The following is a 27,992-nucleotide window of genomic DNA, read 5'->3' on the forward strand; positions in this document are numbered from 1 at the left end:
TTGATCAATTAGTTTTTGTCAAACTTGAAAATACAAAAATTATTTTTTAAAAATTATTTTCTTTTAAACAAATAGAGTCATGATATTATCTCATAGTAAGAGATAGTTCATTCTTTTTCTAGACCAATAGAAACCAAGATACATCAAAAACATACCAAGTTTTAAAATCAGAGACAATAGACAATTTCATAAGTTTAAGTTACCATCAAGAGACAAACATCTAATATTAATAAAACTAATAGGCCTATAATCATTCAACACTATCGAATTGTCTACTTTTGGAATTAAGTCGATGAAATAAGAATAACTCCAATTTCAAACTTGCCAGATCGTTGAAACTCCATCACTTTCACTTTTAAGATATGCCTTTAGTCCACCCTCTTTACTTTAAATTAGTTTTTATAGAAATAAGAAAATGATATTTTAACCTCATTTGGATCATATACCCAACTCCCATGTCAGCCAACCCAGCCAGGGACCTCTTTGCCCCTAACATTGCTTTATAATGTAAGAAGCTAGTGATCTGGTCCCCTTTTTCCAACTAGAGGACTCTAGACTTTAGTCACCAAAGAGATTTCTTTCATCTTTAAACAAACATCCCGCAACTTCAGGACTACTCCCTTTCTTTCCATCTTCAAGTCTCTTTCATTTACAAAATTATCAAGTTGATCTACGATAGCCTTAAAGCTATCATCGATGTCACAAAAAAAAAAAAACTTGTTTATTCCAACTTTTCAAAAAGAGCTTCAATAACTGATTATCTTTAACAAACAAAAGCCTGTTTCATATAAATCCATTCTCTTTGAACTTCTCCAGAAAAACTCTTTTTTAACACCCAGCAGTTCAAGGATTGAAAGGCCAATACCACCAATGAATTGATTCAGACTGTAAAAGTAAAGGCACAAGGTCAGATACTAATCACTTCAGACCTCTAGCTTTGGTATAATTATATAAACCAATCGATCCATTCTGATAAACAAATACTTGTCCAATCTATACCTCTAGCTATGTTATTATTTTCTCTCTCCTTTTGTTGAGCATCGCTGAAAGATATTGTTGTTACATCTTGAGCAGCCTCATTAAGTGGCCTGTGAGTCGCATGATCAATACCTCTATTTAATAGCTTCCTTCTTAGATGTGTGTTCCAGTAATTCTCTGTCTGATAATTTGTTTTTCCTTGTAATCTCCTAGCTATGAATGACCATCTATGTATAATAGAATGCCCAAAAAATTGATGAGGTTTGCCTTGAATCTCTTAATCTTACATCGAAAGTTGAGAGTTGAGAGTTTGTCTTGTATCCCCCATTAAAAGTTTAATAAAGTTATAAGAACTTTCACTCTTATAAATAAGATATTTTGATTTTAGTTTGATAATCCTAAATAGTTAGACACCAAGAGAATAGATAAGTGAGTAAGCTATTAAAAGGGTGTAATTGAATTTTAGGTTAAGTTTTGAGAAAGAAGTTTTTAGTGACTTTTTTTATTCCAAAAGTTTATAGTTGTAAAGATTTATTTGTTAGTGGATTTAGTTTGGAGTAGGTCATTTTGAGCTATATCGAATATATTTGTGTATTTATTCTTGTTTTGTACTTGTTTTATTATTTATGTGTGTCGATGTTACATGCGTGTTAATTTTCTAACAAGTGATATTAGACCGAAGTTTGAGAAAGAGGAGAGGGAGACCCAATAAAGAGAGGGAGACCCAATAAAGCGTGAAGACAGTAAAGACAATGTAAGTATTTCAAAATATCTGAAGAAAATATATCTAGCATGTCTAAACCCAAGTTTGAGATTTCATTATTTGATAAAAAGAGTAATTTTATGTTAAGGTATATCTAATATATCTATACCCAAGTTTAAGATTCTATTATTTGATGAAAAGAGTAATTGTCATAACGTATAGATACATGAACCTATAGCTAAACATTGACTTAAAAGTTACCACCAATCTTTTTTATTTAGGTATGATTGGTCACCTAACTGAATTTATTTTATTTTAAAAAGAAATCTTTGTCATAACGTCTAGATCCGGGGATTCATCGCTAGACATTGACTTTTAAGGAGTCGTCACCAATCTTTTTTATCTAGGTGCGATTGGCCACCAATCTTTTTTATCTAGGTGCGATTGGCCACCTAAAGAATCTGTCCTTTTAGGGAATACCCAAGTTTAAGGGTCCCTAAAAGAATAGGTTCAGGTCTGCTAACCAGAACAGAGTTTGAGAGTTCGGTTACGTGTGAGGAAGGTTATAGCACCCTCACAGCGCCCATAAAAGATGGTACCAGCTTAAATTTGTGTTATCCAATGAGCCTTAAAAATTTACCAAGTAATTAATTATTGAAAATTATTCTCAATTGACTCTAATACTTTTAGCAGGAAATTGAGAAAGTCCCCTCACCTCAGGAGTATGCAAGAAAACTACTGTTTCAATTGTAGAGGCTCCATCGTCGGATTATTTAAAAAAAAATCAAAATCAAAATCAAAATAGAAATGAGGGAAATGATGATTGTTCTTGTGCAGGGAAAATTGATACTTTCAACTTTTCCCCAAAAATGTTTTTTTTTTGGAAACTTTGATTTTCAAGGAAAATTGATACTTTCAACTTTTCCTCAAAATATTTTTTGAAAATTTATTTTTTTAAGGAAAATTGATACTTTCAACTTTTCCCTAAAAATTACTTTTTGAAAATTTTGATTTTTAAGAAAAATTGATATTTTCAACTTTTCCCTAAAAATGTATTTTTGGAAATTTTGATTTTTAAGAAAAATTAATACTTTCAACTTTTTCTCAAAAACTTTTTTTTTTTGAAATTTTATTTTTAAGGAAAATTGATACTTTCAACTTTTTCCCAAAAATATTTTTTTTGAAAATTTATTTTTTGAGGAAAATTGATACTTTCAACTTTTCCCCAAAAATATTTTTTAAAAATTTTGATTTTTTTAGGAAAATTGATACTTTCAACTTTTTCTCAAAAATATTTTTTTGAAAATTTATTTTTTGAAAAAAAAAATAAAACAAAGTAAAAGTGAAAATAAAATAAAATAAAATAAAATAAAGGAAAAAAATAAATATTAAATAAATATAAAAAAGATATTAAAAAAAAAAAACCTGGCTCGGCTCGGAGAACGGCTCTGCTCGGCTCGGCTCAAGGAAGGAAAACGGCTCGGGGGAGTGGCTTGTCAGCTCGACTCGGAGGGGGGCAGACACGCGCGGGTCAGAAAGCGGATCGACGTTCGGGTCGGGTCGGATCTCGGTAAAACGCGCGGATCCTCTGGGTTACTTAAGGCCAAAAAACGTCGTTTTGAAAGGGTATAAAAGGCATTTCCCTCTATTTTTTGACAGAACGCTCCTCACCTCTCTCTCTCTTCTTCCTTTTTCCTCTCCCTTCTCTCTAAAAAGCCGAAGAACTCCGATTGAAGATTCACCGGATTCTGGGTTTTGTCGCCGAAATCTGGGTTTTTTCGTCGGAAGTTCACCGGAAGGTCGTCGATTTCTGAAATTCTTGCCGAAAACTGGGCAGGTCGTCGGAAACTTCAAGGTTGGCCGGAATTTTCGTCGAAAAATTCAAACTTCGTCGAAAAATTCACCGGAATCTGGAATTTTCCAGAAATTCCCAGAAAAAAAAAATTCAAAAAATTCCCAAAAAATTTCTGATGATTCTTAGAACTCTCCTAAACTCTTCTCTACGCCTTCTATACTCTTCTCTACGCCTTTTCCTCTCAAATCAGTAGCTCTGGCTTACTGTTTTCTGTGTGTTTGATCTGTTCCAGGAGGGTCCCTTTTATAGGGATTGATCAGGAGTTCCTGATCAATCCCAATTCTTCCTTGAACAGGAATTCAATCTTTGAATCCAATCTAGACTCTTCTGATTGAATTCCCATTCTCAATGGGATTCTTCAACTTTCAATCACAGCCATCAAAAAAGAAAGGAAAAAAAAATAATCAAATAAATCGAGAAAAAAATCAGATAAAATTAACAGATAATTTAAAAGAAATAATAAAAAATAAGATAAACCCAAAAATATATTACAAAACAAAAAGACAAAAAAAAATAATAATAATATAATAATAATAAATATATAACTATATAGATAAAATACATATAAATCTAATCTAAAAAAAATAAAAAAATAAAAATAAAGATATACATATATTAATACATAATAATAATAATAAATAATAAAATACATAAAATACAAAAGAAAAAAAATAATAATACAGGATAAAAATTGAATTGGGCCTTACCCATTTGGATCAGGCCCGATTGATCCAGGCCTGGACCAAATTGGGTGTCTACAGCTGCCCCTCTTTGCACATTTTCTGTGAAACAGAAATTGCGCAAAGACGTAGACACCCAATCAAATCTCAACTTGACCCTTTTTACTTTTTGTTTTTTTTTTGTTTTTTTTGTTTTTTTTGTTTTTTTGTTTTTTTATTTTTTTGTTTGTATTAAAGCTCCTCTAAGCAGAGGCTCAACGACTTTGAAAAGTAAATTGCTCCTCTAAACAGAGGCACCATGACTTTGAAAAGTAAATTGCTCCTCTAAACAGAGGCACCACGACTTTGGGAATGTAAATTGCTCCTCTAAACAGAGGCACCACGACTTCCTCTAAACAGAGGCACCACGACTTTGAAAGTAAATTGCTCCTCTAAACAGAGGCACCACTAAACAGAGGCACCACGACTTTGAAAATGTAAATTACTCCTCTAAACAGAGGCACCACGACTTTGAAAGTAAATTGCTCCTCTAAACAGAGGCACCACGACTATGAAAGTAAATTGCACCACGACTTTGGGAATGTAAATTGCTCCTCTAAACAGAGGCACCACGACTTTGAAAGTAAATTGCTCCTCTAAACAGAGGCACCACGACTTTGAGAATGTAAATTGTTCATCTAAACAGAGGCAACGGGACTTTGAAAATTAAAAGGCTCCTTGACAATCATGTCCAAAGGAGTTGAAAGTTGTGTTTGAAGGAATTTCAGGAGATTATGCCCAAAGGTCTTATAAATCAACCCTGATACCAAAAGACATCCTATTTCAAGGATTAGGAACTTACCTGCCAGGCTTTTTCTTTTTCAATTTTGCAAAATACCTTGATATCTGTCTTCTCTATGTGGGATGTTGGAACACCCCTGCTTTTTGAATTTATACACTATACTTTCCTGAAAGTAGTGTATGCTATGCAAATGCATATGAATTTCAATGCATGCTATGCAAATGTTGGCCAATTAATTCATGTTCAATGTATGGTACTCAAGTTTCTCAAGCTTTTCTTGGGCATCAAACCTTTTGATTCTTCAGAGATCCAATTACACTGCTCTTCTAAGATCGAACCAGTGTAGCTCATAATTGTCTTTTCCACTCACCTTTTTTCTGTAACAAAAAATCTCTTCCCAGATTCAATGTCCTAATCAGGAGCTGAACATCTCGATTCTGCCTTTTTCACTTTTGACTTATTCAATGTAATGTAAAGATCTTTTTATGTTGTCATTCATTCATCAATCATCATTTCAAACTCAAAAAGTAAGAATACATTTGCACATTTCTTCCATGGTGGGGTATTGAGAAGAAAAGGATATGAATGGTTGAGAAACAGTCATCAGAAAAAGGCATAAAGAATGAAAAATGTTTCTTATTAGCAAAATGTTGGCAAACTTTGGCCAAGAGAGAGTTACAAGGATAGGTATGGGGACAAAGCCCAAAATGAACAATCAGATAATCATGATAACACATCTCAAAGTTTTTCTGAAAACTCAACCCTCGATGTATTTAACAACTCGGAACTCTTTCGAATTTGTTAGCTTCCATATCAGCAGGCTTTTAAACTCGATGCTGTATTCTCATTATCTAAGCCGTCGTTTCAGGTTTTCAACTTAGACAAACCCCCTATGTCTCAAACCGCCCTTTTAGGGTTTTCGCCTTGAGTCCTCCTTTTTCACTTTTCTTTTTTCTTTTTTTCATTTTTTCCATTTTTTCTTATCATTCTTTTTTATTCTTTCATTTTTTTATTTTTTTTCAAGCATAGTATTTCTTCACAGCATCAAAATTTATAGGATGGGGTAGATCATTTCCATCCATCTCAGTTAGTATCAGTGCTCCACCCGAAAAAGCCCGTTTCACCACATACGATCCTTCCCAATTCGGAGTCCATTTTCCTCTACTATCATGTTGGATTGAAAGAATTCTTTTCAAGATCAACTCTCCTTCTCGAAAGCAACAAGGTTGAATTTTCTTATCATGAGCTCTCATCATTCTTCTTTGATATAACTGACCATGGCACAATGCAGTCAATCTCTTTTCTTCTATGAAATTTAACTGCTCATAACGTTCTCGAATCCATTCAGCTTCTTCCAACTCAACTTATTTTAAGACTTTCAAAGAGGGGATCTCTACTTCCACTGGTAGTACAACTTTCATCCCATAAACAAAAAAAAAATGAGGTTGCCCCAGTAGAGGTGCGAACTGACGTTCGATATGCATGCAATGCAAACGGTAACTTCTCATGTCAATCTTTAAGTCTCGGTCATCTTTTCCAGAATCTTCTTTATGTTCTTATTGGCTGCCTCAACTGCCCCATTCATTTTCGGACGGTATGGTACCGAGTGATGATGCTTGATCTTATATTGAGCACATATTTCTTGCATCATCTTACTATTTAGATTCTTGGCATTGTCTGAAATAATTCTCTTCGAAAGTTCATATCTGCAGATGATCTCCTTTTTTATGAACTTGCAAACCGCGGAGCGTGTCACATTTGCATATGATGCTGCTTCTACCTATTTTGTGAAGTAATCTATCATCACAAAAATGAATCTGTGTCGATTAGAAGCTTTTGGGGTGATTGGACCAATGACATCCATGCCCCACATTGAAAATGGCCATGGTGGTGCCATAACATGTAAAACAGATGGTGGAGCAAGGATCTTATCAGTATATATCTAGCATTTATGACATTTACGAGCATAGTCAATACAATCACTCTCCATCGTCAACCAGTAATATCCCGTTCTCATAATCTGTCTTGCCATCATATGTCCACTAGTATGTGCCCCACATATTTTATCATGCACCTCTTTAATGATTTTTTTCACTTCAGCCTCATTTACACACTTCAATAATACTTGATCCTTGCTTCTTTTGTACAGGACATCTCCATCCAAGAAAAAGCTCATAGCCAATCTTCGGATAACCCTTTTATCATTTTCTGTTGCTTGAACTGAATACTGCTGATCCTTGACATACTGTAAGATGTTATAATACCAGGACTTTCCATTTTCTTCTCTCTCTACATTAGAACAATACGCTGTTATATCCTTAACATCTAACTTGATGGGCTGAATGTCAGTATTATCATTAATTCGAATCATTGCAGCCAGAGTAGCCAATGCATCATCAATCACATTCTCTTCCCGGGGTAAGTGATCAAACTGGACATCTTCAAATTGTTTCGTCAACTCTAGAATATACTTATGATACGAAACGAGTTTTGAATTTTTTTTCTCCCATTCTCTTTTCAACTGGTATATAACTAGAGCTGAGTCTCTAAACACTTTCAATGCTTTCACTCTTCTTTCTATAGCAGCTTGCAAGCCCATAACACATGCCTCATATTCAGCGATGTTATTTGTGCAATTAAAATTTAACCTCGCTGTTACAGGACAGTATTATTTTTTTAGAGAAATCAGAATTACTCCAATTTCGTGCCCTAAGGCGTTAGCAGCTCCATCAAAGTACATTCTCTAACATTTTTCCATATGCTCCCCTTCCTCCAGTTGGAAAATAGTCATTAAGTCTTCGTCAGGGAATTTTAGCTTCATCGGCTCATAGTCTTCAGTAGCACGATCTGCAATAAATTCTACTATAGCGCCTCCTTTTATTGCTTTTTGGCTCACATATATAATGTCATATTCTGAGAGCATTACTTATCATCTAGCGATTCTTTCAGACAAAGAAGGCTTTTCGAAGATGTACTTAATGGGATCCAGTTTCGCTATGAGCCATGTAGTATGATAAAGCATATACTGTCTGAGTCTTTTGGCAGTCCACGCTAATGCACAACACATTTTCTCCAATGAAGAATATTTGGATTCATATTCCGTGAACTTTTTACTCAGATAGTAAATAGCTCTCTCCTTTCGGCTAGCCTTATCTTGCTGCCCCAGCACACATCCCATTGAATTTTCACATACAGTTAAGTATAGAATTAAAGGTCTTCTTGGAACAAGTGGCACCAATATTGGAGGGTTCGATAGATATTGCTTAATTTTATCAAACGCCTCTTGACATTCTTCATTCCATTTCCCAGGATTATCTTTACGGAGAAGCTTAAAGATGGGATCACATTTGTAGGTAAGTTGAGAGATGAACCGAGAAATGTAGTTCAATCTCCCCAGAAAACCTCGAACTTCTTTTGGTGTGTTGGGAGGTGACAAATTCTGGATGGCCCGTATCTTATCGGGATCAACTTCAATTCCTTTTTCACTGACCACAAAGCCTAGCAACTTGCCTGACTTTACCCCAAAGGTGCACTTGGCTGGGTTTAATTTGAGCTAAAATTTTTTTAACCTCTCAAATAACTTTCTGAGGCTAGTGACATGATCTTCATCCTCACAAGACTTTGCAATCATATCATCTACATACACTTCGATCTCTTTGTGCATCATGTCATGGAAGAGTGTTACCATGGCCCTTTGATATGTTGCCCCAGCATTCTTTAACTCAAAAGGCATGACTTTGTAGCAGAAGGTTCCCCACATGGTCACAAAAGTAGTCTTCTCCATATCATCTGCGGCCATCTTTATCTGATTATACCCCGAGAAACCATTCATAAAGGAGAAAATTGAATGCTTAGCTGTGTTATCTACCAGTGTGTCAATACGAGGCAAAGGAAAGTTATCCTTTGGGTTAGCCTTATTCAAGTCCCGATAGTCCACACACATTTGTACTTTTCCATCTTTCTTAGGAACTGAGACTATATTGGCTACCCATTCTGGATACTTAGCCACTTGTAGAAAATCTGTATCAAATTATTTCTTCACCTCTTCTTTAATATTTAGCAGCATTTCGGGCTTCATCCGTCTCAATTTTTGTTGAACTGGCTTACATTCTGGCTTTAGAGGTAATTTGTGCTCCACTATCTCTGTGCTCAGTCCTGGCATATCCTGGTAAGACCAAGCAAATATATCTACAAATTCTCGAAGTAAGTCTGCCAATCGTTGCCTATTTCCTGATGAAAGTGAAGTGCCCATTCTGACCTCTTTCTTATTCTCTTCATCTCCCAGATTCACTAAGTCCACTACCTCCTGATGAGGCTCGATTGGTTTATTTTCTTGTTCAATCATCCTCATTAGGTCCGGAGGCATAACATATTCTTCAGGATTCTCTTCATTGTCAAGTTCATCAGTGTTAATTGAATTCTCAAAGCTAACCTCTTGATTGTTATCATGATTATCTTCATGTTCATTTAAAGACCTGAAATTGAATGAAATGGGGTATGTTGGCAAGATGTGTTTGGAGAGATGAAAATAATGAAGACACAAGAAGAAATGAATGAAAATACATCCTTCATATTTTTTATTAAAAATAATAAATGATGAATGGCCCAAACAAAAAAGATCACCCCATAGCCTTGGGCAAAAGCTATTGAGATGTCACAATTACATTTTATCAAAATCAAAAGTCAAAGGCATTTCGATGGCACTTCAATTGTTCAGCTCATAATCTGGTGGACAAAGGCGAACCCACTCCTCTTGATTCACCCTCACTTCATCTTCAACAGCATTAATGGCTAATTGGGTAAAAACGTCATCCACACTTTTTCTTGCATCTGGGTACATGAATCCTCTAGGTCTAAAGGTTTCATACAAGTGTGGGATAAACATCAGTCTTGCTGTCTTTCTTGATGGCCTTCTTTTAACTTCCCACTCTACCGTCTCATAGCCTAAGCCTGCCATGTCGCTATTGTCCGCTATTGTTGGAGGTTCTTTAATTCCCTGTAAATTTTTACGTAGCCCAAGTCCTGGACACCAACCTTTGTTGATGACTTGGCTCACCACTATCTTTGAAAAAGACTGACTTTGAAATCCTTCGCCTACAATATTGACCAATTCAAAAGATCGATAGGAGCATGCCAATGCTTCTTCGGCAACCTCTACATATGGGGTGTTCAATGGTTGGGTCACTAGCATATCTTTTTCCCCAACTACCACTACTAATTGACCTTTCACATTGAACTTAATCTTCTGATGCAAAGTAGAGGGCACAGCTCCTGCCATGTGAATCCATGGCCTTCCTAACAGACAACTGTAGGATGGAGAGATATCCATCACTTGAAATTTTATATTGAAGGTGCGTGGCCCAATTTGTAAGGGCATCTCAATATCCCCCAGGACTTCTTTTTTGGTCCCATCAAAGGCTTTCACAATCATCTAACTATCATTCATATGAGAGGAATCAATGGGTAACCTTGCCAAAGTTGACATAGGCATGACATTGATGGCAGAACCATTATCGATAAGGACTTTGGCTATGATATGGCTCTTACACTTGACTGTGATATGCAGAGCCTTGGCATTTCTTTTTCCCTCCAAAGGAATCTCATCATCACTGAATGAAATGTGATTTGGCATAACTAGATTTCCAGCCAAGTGGTTCACATATTCAACAGACACGTTATGTGCCACGTATGCCTGATTTAACACTTTCAGCAAGGTATTTCGGTGTGGTTCTGAGTTCAGCAATAGTGATAATAATGAGATTCGAGCTGGCATTTTATTCAACTGTTCCACAACTGAATACTCAATATGTTTTACCAGCTTCAGAAATTCACAAACCTCCCTTTTTGATACTGGCTTTGGCTGATCTTTTTCAAGTTCTATCTCAAGATTATTTTGCCTTTCTCCTTCTTTAGCTTTCTCTTTTCTAGCTTTCTCTAGCATTTCTAGAGTGTAACATCTCCCACTTCGAGTAATGCCTCATACACCAGTAATATTGAAAGCATCGACCTTGGAGACCTCTTTCTTCTGTCCCTGAACTACAGTGTCACAGTCATATCTTCAGGGTACAGTTTTCTCATCTTTGTATGAAAAAGAGTCGGGACTTTAAAAGTTATCGGTCTAGGGAAGAGTTTGTCTATGACTGACTTTGGTTTGGTCCCACACTGAATTGTCACTGGTTTGGGAAACAACTTTCAGGCCTATCAGTCATGTATACCTCAGCATTCTTCAGGTCTTCTTTTTTTTCATAGACCTCTATTTGGTGTGAATCCAAGAGTCTTTGCACCTCATGGTGAAACTGCTCACAGGTTTCAAGGGAATGGCCTATTGCCCCACTATGATACTTACAACTGGTACCAGCTATATATGCTCCATGATAGCTGTGTGGGCTTACCAGTTGTATCATGTCTGCTCTTCGTAAAACATCAAACAATTGGCCTAAGGGTGTCTTAATATCTGCCACTTCCTTCTTCACATGGGGCTTCTGTTCTTCACCTATAGCATTCACATTGTGATTCGGTAAAAGATTACCACTAACATTTGGCGCAGCCATCCCTCCAGTATCAAAGTAAATCATCCCATCCTTGATCAACCGTTGTACTTTGTGTTTCAGGGTAGTGCAATTTTTGGTAGAGTGACCAACAATCCCATAATGGTAATTACAGTGGGCGGTGGGATCATACCACTTGGGGTAAGGTGTCTTGAGGGGTTCCAATTTGCTTAGAGCAATCAAATGACTGTTGTAGAGCTCCTTATATAATTTCGTATAAGTCATTGGAATTGGGTCAAAAACAGGTTTCTCACGAGTGGTTCGTTGCTCCCGCGAGCCACCAATAGGGTTGGTTGGGCAATTTTGTGGTCTTGAGGTAGGTTGAATGTTAGGACTGTAAATGGTATTTTGGGGTCTAGGAAGGGTTTGATAGGTTTGGGGGTATGGTGGTTGTGTAAATGGTTGGTATGGGTGAAAGAAAGTATTATTTACAGCAGGGTGATATGACAGATATTCTAATGGGGGGTAGGGTGAATAACCTCTAGGTTGCTGTCTATCAAAGCTCATAGCCTGAGCTTCAGTTTTTTTTTTCTTCGGGATTCTTTTGCTAGATGCTTCATTTCCTTCTAGCTTGCCATTCTTGATGGCACTCTCAATGATCTCTCCCGAGATTACCATATCAACAAAATTCTTTGTCGCATTCCCTATCATATTTTCATAATAGGGAGGTTTTAAAGTGCTAACAAATAGCACTGTAATTTCTTTCTCGGTCAGAGGAGGCTATACCTGAGAAGCAATATCCTTCCACCTCTAAGCATACTCTTTAAAAGACTCATTTGCATTTTTCTCCAGATTCTGCAAAGACAAATGATCTGGGGCCAAATCGATGATATGTTTATATTGACTGATAAAGTCATGTGCCATATTGCTCTAAGAGCGAATGCGAGTTTTGTCCAGCTGAACATACCATCTGGCCGCAGAGCCAGTAAGACTGTCTTGGAAGACATGCATCAAGAGTTTTTCATCATGAGCATGAGCTACCATCTTTCTGCAATACATGGTGATGTGGGTTTTGGGACACTTTGTACCGTCATATTTTTTAAATTTTGGTACTTTGAATTTATGGGGGATAACCACATCAGGAACTAGGCAGAGCCCAGCAGCATTAACTGACCCATAAAAGCTAAATCCTTCCACAGCCCTTAACCTTTGCTCTAGCATGCTAATCTTGAAACTTTTCTCAGCTTCCACCTTCATTTTTTCCTTCTCCTTCTCTTTTAAATCATCTAGATCATGAATTGGTTCTGCTACCTTTTCAGTGAAGACAGGATTTATATAGCTATTATACTGCCCTGGATTGAAAGCTGATGGCATTCCAGGATATGTTGGATATGCGAAGTGTTATGGCGGGACCTTTTGGGCAGACTGGGCTTGAGGTGGGCCAAAATCTGGAGGGTACAAAGGGTCCACCACTTCTTGTAATGGGGGAACTTGCTGGCTTGTATTTCCTTCAACTCTTTTTCCTTTATTCATGTTATTAAGGGTTTCCAGAATCTTGCTTAACTCACTTTCAATCTTCTCCTGTGCTTTTTCTATCTTTTCAAATCTATGGGAATTTTTCTGCTCCATTTGCCTTACTCTGGATCTTGTGTTGAAACGATGGGCAGAGTTTTCGCTAGATGGAGCTATCCTGGAACCTTGAGTACCATACCTCAGAATTAGTAAATTTGCATGATTATCACATGGTTAAAGTGTAATGAATGAGAATACAATGAATGAAAAATGCATGTATGCAGAGAACATTTACCTTAAAACGGTATTCAACTAAAAAATTTCATTTATTCCAAAAAAAACTTCGATCTACATTGAGTTTATCATCCTAGAATTATAGCCATAAAATTGTTTGATCTGTTCATACTGGGCCTTGGCTTCTTCTATGAAGTTCAAGAGATGCTGTCCATGTTCTCCTATTGGGGCCACCACTTATCTTAATGCCTCTGCTTCTTTCACCATCTCTCTTACCTTACATACCCTTTTTTGGATTTGGGTTGTTAAGTGCTCAATGTATTTTTGCCTTCCTAAGTTCTCTCTTTTACCACACCAGACTTGGTATGATAATTCTCTATGTTCTCTAACCAATGCAGCGATATGGTCTCCTTGTTCTTCCAACCTTTGACTTAGCCCGTTCAAATAACTGTTTAGCATGTTAAGTTCTGCCTGTGCTTCGGTGCTTTCTTCTTCCAATTCGACATACTCTTGCTTCAGTCTTGTATTTTCCTCAGTCAGCTCGACAATGGTTATTTCTTTGGCCCTTTCTCTCACACATAGCCTCTTATGCTCCTGGTATAACTTTGCTAGATCTTCAGTAGCTGTATCACATTTTTTAGCAATCTTGTGAACTTTAACTTCATAACTTTCGGCTCTACCTTTCCACTGGGCTTTTTCTTCTTGAAGTTCCTGAATCTCTTTCTTTAACTTGATCTTTTTAAACTCAAATTCTTTTGTTGCCAGCTCTAACTCTGATGGTGTCTCTTTAAGTTTTTCTTTTGTTGATGGTTGAGAGATTTCATAAGTGAATACCATTTCTTGTCTTCTCTTTGTTCTCCAAACCAAGTAACCTGGGGTGACTTTTTCAGTGAATGGTCCAGAACTCACTATTTGGGGATTTTTCCATGCTTTGATCATTTCATTCATCCTCTTAAATGTTTTAGGCTCACTGTAAGAGAAATCTAACTGATGAAGCCCATAAATCACAGGAATAAATTGTTCTCCCCCCAATTGCCTCCTCACTGGAAGTGGTGCATAATTCGTCACTCCCCATAAACCCAGAAGCGGAACCATTGTACTATCCCCACATTGGTATAACATAGGCTCATGATTCATCCACGGGGCTAACCATCTCACCCTGGCACCTTCCAACATTTGTAAGAAAGTTATCCATTCTTGTTTGGACTTTCGCTTTGACCACCCACTTTCGCAGAATTCTTTGATCGAAAAATGATTACGGATGTAAATCTTTAAGAAAGCACCATTTCCTTGTTCAAAATGGCTTTTCATCCACACGTACAATAACTTTATGCATCCTATGAAGCGTCCTCTATTCCGACGACAATAACTCAAAGATCTGATAGTCTCTGCTAATATTACCGTTGAAGGATTACAGCCATTGATCACACTCTCGAAGAAATCAACCACCGTTATCTCAATATGCCCTAAAACCTTTGGAAAAATCATCAGTCCGTATATAGCCAAGGCAAATATGTCTAACCCCCGTTCTTCATTGGCGTGTTGCATCAGAAACTCATGAAAGAACTTCCAAGGTAGGCAAACCTGTTCTTGTTTCTTCTTTGTATGAGAATCCACAACTTCCTTGTCTATCCTCATGAGCTGAGCCAGACTTTTACGAAATCTTGACTTATGCTTTTTGACATATATCTTGTCAGGAGTCTTGAGATGCAAACCTACCAAGATCGAATATTCTTCGATGGTGGGAGTCATATCAGCTTCATTAAAGATGAAACACTTGTATGCAGGATCCCAGAATTGTGTCGCAGCTCTAATTAGTTGATCATCAACAACCACTGCTAGAAGGTGTGCTATATGCCCATGTTTCTGACAAAACTGCTCTTGTCTTAACGGACTCATCTTTTTCCAAATGTCAACCAAATCCTCTAAATTATTCTGTTTGAGGAGGATAGATGTTTCTTAAGACAGAGTAGACTCATACCCAATTGGCAAGCAATCTCCCATCTTCAGTTGAGTCTTTTCTGACAGGGCCCTTACTTCATTGGGTGTCCCACAAGGTGCTAATACTGATGAAGAACAAACTAAGCGTTCATTGGCGTCCATGAAAAAAATTTGTTGAAGACCATTTTTCAAGCAAATGTTCTTTATGCAACTTTATGATATGCACATGAACCAATGCAAAAGAAAAAGAAAGGTTAGTATACCAGGAAAAGAATAACTAACTAAATAAATTTAAACATCACATAAAGTAAAAGGGATAAATCCTATGCTTTTGGTTAATTCTATCAGGGAAAAGTGATGGCTCTATCTATGGGTTAGGCACTCTTAAGGTTCACTATATGTGGTTTTAAGGGTCAAAGTCTAAAGGTCCTCAAATTGTTCCTTACATCCTTGTCCATCACAGACTAGTAAGGCACCCTAATCCTCACCCATTACAGGCTACAAACGAAAAATGTTCAATTTGAGTGAGAGTATTTCGCTAGCCACTACGGAGGCATTAGACCTCACGAAAGCAATAGGTACTTTACTCCCTCCTAGAGGGACGGATCTCGGGTATAGAGCTCATGTTATGCACATGCATATGAATGACATAATTAACAAGGTAAATAAACATGAATAGTAACATATATACAAAAAAAAATGGTTCAATTTTATTAGGCTTTTGGATAACACATATTATTTGCTGGCCTGACTCTCAAATCCCCAATGGAGTCGTCAAGCTGTCATAACGTCTAGATCCGGGGATCCATCGCTAGACATTGACCTTTAGGGAGTCGCCACCAATCTTTTTTATCTAGGTGCGATTGGCCACCTAAAGAATCTGTCCTTTTAGGGAATACCCAAGTTTAAGGGTCCTTAAAAGAATAGGTTCAGGTCTGCTAACCAGAACAGAGTTCGGGAGTTCGGTTACGTGTGAAGAAGGTTATAGCATCCTCATAGCGCCCATCAAAAGATGGTACCAGCTTAAATTTGTGTTATCCAATGAGCCTTAAAAATTTACCAAGTAATTAATTATTGAAAATTATTCTCAATTGACTCTAATACTTTTAGCAGAAAATTGAGAAAATTTCCTCACCTCAGGAGTATGCAAGAAAGCTACTGTTTTAATTGTAGAGGCTCAATCGTTGGATTATTTAAAGAAAAATCAAAATCAAAATCAAAATAGAAATGAGGGAAAGGATGATTGTTCTCGTGCAGAAAAAATTGATACTTTCAACTTTTCCCCAAAAATGTTTTTTTTTGGAAACTTTGATTTTCAAGGAAAATTGATACTTTCAACTTTTTCTCAAAATATTTTTTGAAATTTTATTTTTTTAACGAAAATTGATACTTTCAACTTTTCTCTAAAAATGTTTTTTTGAAAATTTTGATTTTTAAGAAAAATTGATACTTTCAACTTTTCCCCAAAAATATTTTTTGGAAATTTTGATTTTTTTAGGAAAATTGATACTTTCAACTTTTCCTCAAAAATATTTTTTTGAAAATTTATTTTTTGAAAAAAAAATAAAATAAAACAAAGTAAAAGTGAAAAGGAAAATAAAATAAAATAAAATAAAATAAAGGAAAAAATAAATATTAAATAAATATTAAAAAGATATTAAAAAAAAAAATTGGCTCGGCTCGGAGAACTGCTCGGCTCAGCTCGGCTCAAGGAAGGAAAACGGCTCGGGGGAGCGGCTTGGAGGCTCGGCTCGGCTCGGAGGGGGGCAGACACGCGCGGGTCAGAAAGCGGGTCAACGCTCGGGTCAGGTCGGATCTCGGCAAAACGCGCGGATCCTCTGGGTTACTTAAGGTCAAAACAACGTCGTTTTGAGAGGGTATAAAAGGCACTTCCCTCTGTTTTTCGGTAGAACGCTCCTCCCCTCTCTCTCTCTTCTTCCTTTTTTCTCTCCTTTCTCTCTAAAAAGCCGAAAAACTCCGGTTGAAGATTCACCGGATTCTGGGTTTTGTCACCAGAATCTGGGTTTTTTCGTCGGAAGTTCACCAGAAGGTCGTCGGTTCTAGAATTCTTGCCGAAAATTGGGCAGGTCCCCAGAAACTTCAAGGTTGATCGAAATTTTCGTCGAAAAATTCAAACTTCGCCGGAAAATTCACCGGAATATGGAATTTTCCAGAAATTCCCAGAAAAAAAATTTCAAAAAATTCCCAAAAAATTTATGATGATTCTTAGAACTCTCCTAAACCTTTTCTTAGCCTTCTATACTCTTCTCTACGCCTTTTCCTCTCAAATCAGTAGCTTTGGCTTACTGTTTTTTGTGTGTTTGATTTGTTCCAGGAGGGTCCCTTTTATAGGGATTGATCAGGAGTTCCTGATCAATCCCAATTCCTCCTTGAACGGGAATTCAATCTTTGAATCCAATCTGGACTCTTCTGATTGAATTCCCATTCTCAATGGGATTCTTCAATTTTCAATCACAGCCATCAAAAAAGAAAGGAAAAAAAATAATCAAATAAATCGAGAAAAAAATCAAATAAAATTAACAGATAATTTAAAAGAAATAATAAAAAATAAGATAAACCCAAAAATATATTACAAAACAAAAAGACAAAAAAAATAATAATAATATAATAATAATAAATATATAACTATATAGATAAAATACATATAAATCTAATCTAAAAAAAATAAAAAAAAATAAATAAAGATATACATATATTAATACATAATAATAATAATAATAAATAATAAAATACATAAAATACAAAAGAAAAAAAATAATAATACAGGATAAAAATTGAATTGGGCCTTACCCATTTGGATCAGGCTCGATTGATCCGGGCCTGGACCAAATTGGGTGTCTACAATCCTAAGGTTGACTCAGATATCTTTAAAAGATAGATTCAATGTATACGAAATTAGAACTAAGTTTGAAAATACAATTACATGTGAAGAAGGTTATACTACCATCACAACGTTCATCAAAGGATGTTACTAATGTGATTTTATGTTGTCCATTGAGCTTTAAAAAAAATCATACAAGATAATTAATTATTGAAAATTATTTTTAATTGACTCAAATACTTTTGACAGAAAATTAAAAAAATTTTCTTACTTCAAGAGTATATTAGAAAATTATTGTCTCTATTGTAGGAGTTTCATTATCGGATTATTTAATATTTAAAAAATTTTCAAGGAAAAATTAATATTTTAACTCTTTTTCTAAGATTTATTTTCTTATTTTATTTTTTAAAAAGATTTAATTCTTTTATTTAAGGAAAAATTGATATTTTCAACTTTTTTCTCAAATATATATTTTGAAATTAGGAGGATTTAAAAAAAATTGATACTTTCAACTTTTTGTCAAATCTTATTTTTTATTATTTTTTAGTTAAAAAAATTGATATTTTCAAATTTTTTTCTTAAAACATTTCTTTTGAAATATATTCTTTTTGAAAGATTTTTATTTTATAAGAAAAATTGATACTTTCAACTTTTCCTTAAAGTCTTTTTTTTGTTATTTTTTTATTTAAAAAATTGATATTTTTAACTTTTCTTTAAAAATATTTCTTTTGAAATATATATTTTAAAAAAATTTATATTTCTAAGAAAAATTGATACTTTCAACTTTCCTTAAAAATATTTTTTGATATTTTCATTTTTAAGAAAAATAGATACTTTTTCTTAAATCTATCTCTTGAAATATTTATTTTCAAAAAAAATTAATACTTTCAACTTTTTCTCAAAAAAATATTTTTCTAAAATTTTCATTTTAAGGAAAACTAATATTTTAACTTTTTCTTAAAAATATTTTTTGAAATTTTTATCTTTAAAGAAAATTGGTACTTTCAACTCTTTTTAAAAAAATATTTTTTTGAAATTTTTATTTTTTAAGAAAAATTGATACTTTCAACTCTTCTTTAAAAAAAATATTTTTTGAAACTTTTATTTTTAAGAAAAATTGATACTTCAAATTTTTTTCAAAAATATTTTTTTTGAAATTTTTATCTTTAAAGAAAATTGATACAATTAATTTTTTCTCAAAAAAATATTTTTTGAAAATTTTAATTTTTAGGAAAATTAATACTTAAAGTTTTCCTCGAAAGCATTTTTTGAATTTTTATTTTCTTTAAAAAGTATTTTGTGAAATATTTTTATTATTTTTTCATTAAAAAAACACTTTCCTTTTCCTCACATTTTAATTTTCCTAAAAAAAATCTTAGAAGAAAAAAAAACTTATGCATAATTGATTAAATACTATTGATTTATGAAAAAAAAGAAAACACAAAAATAAACAAACAAATGAACAAGTAAAAGAAGAAAAAAAACTACCTTAGCCTACCTTGGCTCGGTTCGGCTCAACTTAGCTGGACTTGGGTTGGCTCAACTGTACGCTAAGATCGGCTAGAATGATGCAGTTCAAATTTGGCTTAATGGCTCAATTAGCTCAACACTAGTACAGGTAATTGGATCAAGCGAAATGGAAAACACGTGGATCTTGGTTTGTTTTAAACCCAAAACAGTGTCTTTTTCATGTAATATAAAAACCCAAAATTTTAGTTTTGTTTCTTCAGATCTCTTCTTCCCTCTCTCTCTCTCTCTCTCTCTCTCTCTCTCTCTCTCCTCTTGTTGCTTCTTTCTTTAGGCAATTTTTTATCGTCGATTTCATCAAGCATCATCGAAAAACTAATAGGTGTCTGGGTTGGTCACTAGGAATTGGTATCTGGCCTCTAAATTCTGAAAACAGCTTGCCAAAAACTCGTCAAAAAATTCAAACTATACCGAAAAACTCATCGAATTTTGGAATTTCTAGAATTGTCCAAAAAAATGCAAAAAAACTCCATAAAGGAATTCCAAATCTACTTTTTATTTCCTTAAGATCCTCTAAAATGCAATCCAAAATAATTTCCCCAAGAAACCTATTTCAGAAAACTACCTTAATTTCTTTAAAAATAATTTTCTTTATGCTTTTTGACTACCATGTTTCTTCTTTCCCCTTTGTGTGTGATCAATAGTTTATATAAGGATTAAGCACAAGATCAACTGAAGATTCAAAACTTGAAAACCCCCTATTTTCCAAAATCTCTATCATATTCATCTATTTATCCTAATTTTTTTTAAAAAGAAATTCTTTTTATTATATTTTCAGAATTCAACCTCCTTATCTTAGAGTTTTATAAGGACTAAAATTTTATTTTTATTAATTTTTATTTTTTTATCCAATCTTTATCTGAAACAAATTAAAATCCAAAGTCTGAAAATATAGGTGTCTACAATAATTTTATATTATGACAATTATTATTCAAGATCTGTTAGTACAATAAAAAGGTTGGAGTGGGTATTATAGAGTAATAAGTCTAAGAGTATGTGTGACAGTAATTGGAATAGAATTAAAAAAAAAAGTTGTTAGTACTATTAGATTGGCATTAGCCCTAGAGGTAAACTATAGTGTGTTAACTAAAAATACTCCAAAGAGTTTGTGGATAAGCTTAAAGGTATTTGACTTCGAAGTTGTTGACTAACATATTATGTTTGAAGATGGATTTGTATTCTCTGAATATGAAAAAAAAGGTACGAATTTTTGTAATCACCTAAATAAGTTTAATAGGTTAGTTTCTCAATTGTTGACTATTTGTATTGATGAGTTAGAAGATGAAGAAGAGGCTTTAATTTTGTTGTTATCTTTGCCTAAGTTTTTTAGACCTTTAGTTTAGACTTTGTTAATGGGTAGGTCTACTTCGAAGTTGGACGATGTGATTGCCCTGTTGCATAAGAACGAAAGGTTTTTGGGAATACGAAACTCATCACCTGGAGGGAGTGCACTAACTGTAAAAGGGTTTTGATCAAAAAAAGACTTAAGAAGGGTTAATGGATCGAAAGATTGATGGAGGACTCAAAAGAGTGTTGATGGATCAAAAGGGAGATCCAAGTTAAGAGACAGAGATTACAGTGATATATAATGTTATTATTGTGGTAAAAATAGACATATCAAAATGCACTGCAAGAAGCTGAAAAGGGATATGACTATTTTCAAAAAGGCAAATTACAAGAAGAAATCGGATGAAAGAAATAGTGATACTGTTGCTATTTTGTTTGATGATGATGAGGTCATTTTGATGACTTATGTGGATGAGTTTCAAACTTCAAAGGGCAATAAAGGTTGGATTTTAAATTTAGCTACTACAGTTTATATTTGCAATGATATGAGTTGTTTTATGGAGTTGAAAAAAAATGAAAAAGTATGGAGATATTGTGGCTGCCAATAATAAAAATGTGTAGATTTAAAGTATTGGGAGTGTTCGCCTTAGGTTGCACAATTATGTTATTAGGACTCTTTGTTAGGTAAGGTATGTACCAAGTTGTAGCTACAATTTGATTGCTTTGGGTTAGTTAGCTTCTTGGGGGTATACATACAATGATAGTAATGATTAGTTGAAAGTATATAAAAATAATAATGTGATTTTACAAAGGAATAGAGTCAAAAATTACTTGTACATGCTTGATGAAGGCTTAGTTGTTGAGATCCCTACCACATAAGAAAAGAAGAAGGGTAAGCGTATAAATTTTGCAGATACTATTAAAGTGTTTGGAAATTCAAATCAATAGAGGATTTGTTGGGTTTGCCTTGAATCTCTTAATCTCACATCGAAAGTTTAGAGTTGAGAGTTTATCTTGTATCCCACATCGAGAGTTTAGTAAAATTATAAAGAGTTTCACCCTTATAAATAAGATGCTTTAATTTTAATTAGGTAATCTTAAATAGTTAGACACCAAGAGAATAGTTAAATGAGTAAACTATTAAAATTGTGTAATTGAGTTTTTGGTTAAGTTTTGAGTAAGAAATTTTTTGTGACTTTTCTCATTCCAAAAGTGTCATATTTCATTCCAACCAAAACTCTAATAATTGTGAAATTTATTTATTAGTGGATTAGGTTGCGAGTAGATCATTTTGAATTGGACCGAATATATTTGTGTATTATTATTCTTGTTTTGGACTTATTTTATTGTTTATGTGTGTCGATACTACAAGTGTGTTGATTTCCTAACAAAAACACCATAAAAAACCAATCAATATTTTCAGAGTATAAATATGCAATCGTAGACACCAAAGTTGAATGGATACTTACCTATTACAAGTAAGATTATGCAGTTTGATAATGGCCTCATCTTCTTCCTTAGTGAAATCGAAAACTTTCTCTTTCTATGTTGTTGACTTCCTCCCCAAATCTTCATTCTGTAATTGTTTTTCATTATCAAATTCAGAAGAGAAGCCACATACTATCTCCAAATGATGTTTAAGAGTGGACTGTCCATGTTTAAAACTAGAAAATTGAAATGATCATTGTTAGGATTTAAAACGGAGATTAAAAAATTGAAGATTAAGAAAAAAAAAAAAGATAGATAGCCATCTTTTCTTGTATATAAATGTTGTAAATGTCTACAGCATTTGCTACATGTCATATTTTTATTTTTTTCTTTCGTGACATATGTCATTTATTTATTTATTTATATATTTTATTATTTAAACAATTCTATATTTTAATCGAACCCACAACATTTTTTTAAACTCTTTTTCCTGTTTATTTCTTTTAACTTTTTTATATTTAATATTTTTAACTTTCTTTTACATGTTACTATAAATTTTTTTTTAATTTTTTAGCGAGATTCATTATTTTTTTCATGAGATTTTTTTTTAAATTGCTTACTTTTTATATATTTATATCTTGATTTCAATGGGGCTATGGTTTTAGTTCTGTGCGATTCACGTTGTTGTTTTTATTTTTTTATAATTCATAATTTTTTAAGAGTAGAACTTACTTTTTCATTATATTTCTTTTAAGATCCATTTTTATTTCTTTTAATATTTTTCATCCTTTTTTAAATTTTGTTTTTTATATTTAATAAATATTTTTTAATTTTTTAGTTTGGATCCATTTGATGTCAATTTAAAAAATATATATAGTTAATCTTTTTTATATTTTTTTTGTTAGACACACTTGATGTCAATGGTATCCCTTTTTCTTTTTTTTTTTACTTTTTCTCAATTTTTTTTATTTTTTACATAATTAATAAATTTTGTATATTTTATTTTTTTAGTAACTCACTTGATATCAAATATATTTCACTTATCAAGTAATTTGAAATATTTTGAATTTTTTTAATGTTGGGTCCGTTTGATGTTATTATTAAATATATCTTATAATATTTCTTTAATTTGATAATTTTTTAAAATTGGTATTGTAAATGTTACATTCGGATTTGAATTTTTTTCTTTTTTTTTCTAGTTCTTTTTTTTTAAATCCCTATTTATATAAAATTTTCAAATAAATTAATCATTAATAATGTTATGTACAAACTCAGCTTTTTTTTTTTTTTTTTTGCTTTTAATCATTGTTTTCTGTTGTAGTTTTTCTCTTCCTTTCTTTTTATATTTAATAAACATTTTTAATTTTTTTTTGTTATGGCAAGGTTAAATTTATATTATTGACAAAAACCATTTTTTGTACCTTTTTGTAATTAAATAATTTTGTTAAAAAAGATATTAACCACGATGTCAACATGGCATCTAGATTTGATTTTTTTTTTTTTTTTTTAGTTTTACAGTATAAGAAAAAGGATATTTTTAATCAATAATATCAAATTGGATATACAAGTAAAATATAAACAAAAAATATTAAAAAGAAAAACAGAAAAAGAGAAAAATTACAAGAATAATTCTTTATTGTTGACCTCGCATGGCGACTCAACTTTATTTTTTTCTTTTCAGAATTTTTTTCTATTTTTCTATTTTAATTCTTTTGTCATTTTAATTAGATAATTTTTTTAAAAGAAAAACCATCTTATGCTTACACGTAATGTTATATTTCATTTTTTTTACCTTTTTTGGTTTATCGCTTTTTTAATCAAATAATTGAGAGCAAATGCAATTGATAAATTAATTGTTTTAAAAAAAAAGGTTAATAGAGATATGGATAATAAAATAATATATATTCTATGTGTTTCGATTTGTCCAAATTTTATAGGTGCGTTTTAGAATTGAATCAAGGTTTCTATAAAAAGTTAAAGTGGATTTGAAGTTAAGTTTATGTTGTTCCATTTTGTCTAAATTATATATTAAATTATATTTTAAATAATTTATTTTATTATATATATGCATTATATTAATAAAATTGTTTTTAATAATTTACTTTAATAAAAATATTAGATTTATATATGATTAAGATGTAATCTGTCAATTCATGCATCCATTATATAAATTTGATTTATTTTAACTTTTATTTGATTCTCATTTGAGGTCTCAATGTATCATTTTATGTTTGTTTTGTTTTGTTTTTGTTTTTTTTGCATTTGGCTTGTTCTTTAAATTTTATTAGATTTTTTATTTAAATAAATTTTGTGAAAATAAATAATATAGTTGGTCACATGACAAATCCCTTAATCCGATAAGGGATGATTTTTTAAATTGACGTTGAGTTAAGTCAAATCAAGTTAAAGAAAAAAAAAAGAGATCACGTCGCAAGCTTGGTTATGATGCTTTATCTATCAATCCATTTTGAGTTATATATAAAAATATATTTTATTATTTATTTAATTTTATACATATATGTATTATATAAATGAAATTATTTTTATCTTATTTTAAAAATTTTATATTTTAAAGTCACTATTAGATTCAATGTAGCACCCTCATTTAGCATTTTAAACTCATTTTAGTTTTTCCTACTGTTTTCGTTTACCTTTTCCCACTTTTTGTTTTTTTTTTAATTTATTTTTTTATAATTTTTTAGATTAATTTTATGAGAAAAGAGGACCAATTAAGATTTTTACGTTTCATTTTTTTTTATTTTTTACTTTCATTGTTTTGATTTGATAAATTTTACAAAAAAAATGATGAATAGATATGACAAAACAAAAAAGAAAATTGATTAGCAACTAGACTAGACAATTCAAAACACAATATAATAACAAAACACAAAAATAATACAAAAAATACATAAAAATAACACAAATTAAAATTTTAACAAAAAAATATTTTTGGTGTTGATATAAATTATATTACGTAATTTTTGTATAAAATATAATACGAATATATGAATTTTAATTATTTTACATTACATGAATAAACAAATTGTTAAATCTATTCGTAGCAACATGCTGATACTTGCTAGTGTATATAATAGTGTAAGGTTAAAGTATTTTTAATTCTAATTCTATTTTTAACAAAAAAAATATGTTTGGTGTCGATGTAAATTATATTACGTAATTTTCATATAAAATATAATACAAATATGTGAATTTTAATTATTTTACATTCCATGAATAAACAAATTGTTAAATCTATTCGTAGCAACATGCTGATACTTGCTAGTGTATATAATAGTGTAAGGTTAAAGTATTTTTAATTCTAATTCTATTTTTATTTGATAAATTTAACCGGTTAAGATTTATTTAATAAATCATTATCAACAAAATTCTATTATGATGATGTTAATTTAATATAATTAAAACTTTATTATTTATAAAATTAATTTTATTATTAAAATATAATGAACAATGATGTCCATTCTTTTGAGTTCAAAAGTTCTCCACATCTATCCTCATATATATATATATATATATATTATAGATTATAGATATAGATTAATAGAAATATTTCTTGTTAAATTAAATTAAGCATATACAGCAAACATGTGTTTTAAATTACATTAAAATATTAATCATGTAAATTAAACAAATGCCAATCCTTAAGAAAGAGTTAATAACCTTAGCTCCTCCCTAAACATATACTTCCAAGGTATAGATCAAGATACGTCCGATATCGAAAGTGAGCCATGTGTGAGGCAGTCTGCATATTTCATCACAAAGAGTGCATAATCCACAGAGTTGCAAAGATTGGAAGTTTATGTAAGTAACTATGGGTGATGAACCTTTATAAACCATAAAATGAAAACCAAAAGCTTCATTTTCATTATTTCTCTCAAATTAGAATAGAATATTTATCTTATTTCTTTTGCATAGGAATATCTTTTGGGACATCAAGTAACCAATCCTTATGATTATGTCCCAATGATGGCAATAGAAACTCTAAAAACCACCGTAGGATTATATGCTTCTCTTAAACATTGGACATTCGAGAATGTTCGTTTGAATACAACCAAAGCAATTTTTTACCATCAATGTCAGCATAAAAAATAAGCCAATGTTCATGTAAACACATTGGCATTGGCAGAAACTACTGCATTGACAATCAAAATTAAAATGCTACCATTCTACTTACTATATTATGTTACAATATTACATTAAAAACTAGAAAGACTAAGCCTACAGAAAAAAAGATTAACTTTCTCACGCCTTTTAAGTCCTCTCGTTTAACCCAACTTAACACTTGAGATTCAACGTATAATCCGTTTATCAAGAAACTCTGAATTCATCGTATATGGTTGAAAAGTTATTCTCATGCCAACTAATGTGTAAATGCAACTTAATTATGATTTTGAATAAATTAAGATACTTACAGTAGTAGAAGAATTGCCCGAGTTGACTCCTCCTAGGTTCTATCTTTTAACTCTCGATCTTCTCAGAATTTATGCTAGAAGATAGGTAAAATACGTACTGAAGAAAGTGTAGAAAAACTTTAAGGTCGAAAAGCTTTTGAGGGCAAAAAATTCAAATTGGATTGAGAGTAAAGAAAGCAAAAAGGTGGAAAACTAGAGCCCCAACAGCCTTTTCTATAACCGTGCGGTAGACCCAAAATTCAAACTCTTGGAATAAAACACAAATCTCACATCGATCAAACGAACTCTATTACTAATCTCAGATCATTCTAGTAGAGTAACACCTCGACGACTTTCAAGCCGGCCATGCAGTCAACTCAAGACGTACACGCAAGATTAGACCCTCGCTAGATCGAATCACGACTCTAGGCCATTTATCTCTCGATACTGATATCCCCTATGACGTCGGCTCCTAAGAACCATGATTTACATCATCTTCCTCTACCTACTTAATCTATGTAGAACGTATTGATCATATGTCGAGTAGTTTGATACTCATATTGCTTGATGGGGAGACAGAATGTTGAGAGCATTTAGTGGTCAAAGGGCATAGTAGTATTTTTTCATATTAGAAGTCTTCAGTAGACAATCAGGGATAATTTTAACATTTGTGTTGACTTGACATATCAGGTTAGTCTGACATTTATAGTGTCACGTCAACTCGATAGTGTCCTTATTGTCTCTTAATGATCTCGTATCACTTATCTATAAATATAAAAGTCTAGGTATCATGAAGGTCATAGACACTACTCTATTTTTTCCTTATTACTCTCCTTTCGATCTCATTCTTTCTGATTTTCGCGTCAGAGTACAAACGCAGGGAGCATTCTCTGCCTTTACCTCTAACTGTCATTTTTTTTTGTCTTTCCAGGAATACCCTGAGTTCAGACCTTGGCACAAATAATAGTGGAAAAGTGGATGACATGTGTTAATTAAAATGAAAGAGTAGACACAGAATCTCCTAAGCAACCGAAGCCAGAATGTGATTCAGAAGTTTTTTTTTTTTTAATTTCATTTTATGAACTCTTATGCCAGGTCATGGGGCAATTCAGAGCTGTCACTTTATTTTGTAAATTATTTATTTTAGTTGGGGTTTTGAGGGAAGGAGAGCCGGTCGCATGTTTCAAGGGCTTGGTGTCAGTCAGGGGTTCACTTTTTTTGGTCTTGGTTGGCGAGGCCTAGTGTCACGGACCTAAGAGGGAGTCCTGAATCTCACATCGAACATAATAGGAGGGTCACTGGGGTATAAAAGAGTTCACACCATCTT

The 27,992-nt window shown here is 32.6% G+C and overlaps 1 long non-coding RNA gene across 1 annotated transcript; it reads left to right on the top strand.

Annotated features, from left to right (window-relative positions):
• Positions 1-59: 59 nt before the first annotated feature.
• LOC149510922 (uncharacterized) lies at positions 60-27,907 on the top strand. The gene is made up of 3 exons (XR_016334788.1): positions 60-906; positions 1,654-1,732; positions 27,597-27,907. It is a non-coding gene; the product is annotated as an uncharacterized LOC149510922 (long non-coding RNA).
• The last annotated feature ends 85 nt before the right edge of the window (positions 27,908-27,992 follow it).

This window comes from Durio zibethinus, chromosome 27 (genome assembly GCF_047325235.1).
Source record: "Durio zibethinus cultivar Kanyao isolate XHJ-2024 chromosome 27, ASM4732523v1, whole genome shotgun sequence".
Lineage (NCBI taxonomy): Eukaryota > Viridiplantae > Streptophyta > Magnoliopsida > Malvales > Malvaceae > Durio > Durio zibethinus.